At 26.4% G+C, this 1,452-nt stretch overlaps 1 non-coding gene across 1 annotated transcript; it reads right to left on the minus strand.

Annotated features, from left to right (window-relative positions):
- Nucleotides 1-1,167: 1,167 nt before the first annotated feature.
- TRNAG-UCC (transfer RNA glycine (anticodon UCC)) lies at nt 1,168-1,239 on the minus strand. The gene has a single exon. It is a non-coding gene; the product is annotated as a tRNA-Gly (tRNA).
- Between the last annotated feature and the right edge of the window lie 213 nt (nt 1,240-1,452).

Consider the following 1,452-nt stretch of genomic DNA (forward strand, 5'->3'; position numbering starts at 1 on the left):
CTCTCTCTTGCTTTCTCTTTCCTTTGTGAGAAAAGAATTGATAAAAGCGGCCAATGTAAATAAATGAATTTCATGCCAAATATAATAGGAAAAGGGGGAATAGTGAAGAAAAAATAATGGATACTGAGAGACAGAGATAGATATTGTTAAATACAGAGAAAGAGAGAGACAAAAAAACATAATTCCCCCCTTTCCCCCTTTTTTGGGGGAATGGAAGGCAATTTTAAAGTTTTATTTGCCAAAATTTTTAAAAAGGGGTTTGGAAAAAAATAATATTGAAACGAGTTTTTGTTTAAAAAAAAAAAAAAGGGGGGAAAAGGAAAAAAAAAAAAGGGATGAAAAGGGAAAAGAGAAGGTAAAGGAGGAAAATAGAAAAAAAAAAGGGAGGAAAATTTTTTAAAAAAAATAAAAAGAGAAGATGGAAAAGGGGGTTTAAATTTAACAAAAAATTTTGGTTTTGGAAAAAGGGGGGAATTTACATCTAATTTAAATAAAAATAAAGGGTAAATTCCAAATTATTTTTTTTTAAAAGGGGGAAGAAAAAAAAAAAAAACCCCCCCCAAAAAACCCCCAAACCAATAATTATTAAATTTTTTTTTTTTTTTCAAAATGATATTATATTTTTATTTAAAATTTTTTTTTATAAAATTTTTTATTTTTAAAAATTTTAGGGTTTTTTGGGTTTTTTTTTGTTGTTTTTTTTTAATTTTAATTTAAAAAAAAATTTTTTAAATAAATTATTTTATAAAAATTTTTTTTTTTAAAAAAATTTTTTTAAAAATAATTTTTTAATAATTTTAAAAATATAAAATTTTTTAAAATTTAAATAAAGGGGAAATTTTAAAAAAAAGGGGAGGGGGGAAAAGGGGGGGGGGGGGGGGGGGGGGAAAAGGGGAAAAGGGAAGAAAATAAAAAGGGAAAATTATAAGAAAAAATTTTAAAAAAATCTCTGACAACACAAAACCGTCTAGACTAAACAGAAAAGATGTCTTACTAGGATCATAATTTTCTCCCATAAAATATAAGGAAATTCATAGTAATATAAGTTGATTCAATAAAACTATGTACATTTTGCAGGGAGATGTAATGAAAAAAAACAACGATGGAAATTATATGAATGATGATATTAACAAAAGTAAATACATAAATGTTGAAATACCAATAACTTGCGATGGCCGGGAATCGAGCCCGGGTCAACTGCTTGGAAGGCAGCTATGCTCACCACTATACCACCATCGCTTCGCTGTTTTATAATGATTATAATCCAAGATTTTACTTAATTATTTGTGATTTCACCGTATTTTATCTTATAGATGTGTATGTCTACATAAATTGTATTTACTTATAATAAATATAATGATAATGACATCAATTACAATATTGATAAGCAGTATTAGTAATGGAATAACGGTAACAGAACTAACAATGACAGTCACCACAGCAATATTATTA

The sequence above is a fragment of the Penaeus japonicus genome, unplaced genomic scaffold (assembly GCF_977035675.1).
Source record: "Penaeus japonicus unplaced genomic scaffold, GWHDUDI00000001_assembly GWHDUDI00000031, whole genome shotgun sequence".
Classification (NCBI taxonomy): Eukaryota; Metazoa; Arthropoda; class Malacostraca; order Decapoda; family Penaeidae; genus Penaeus; species Penaeus japonicus.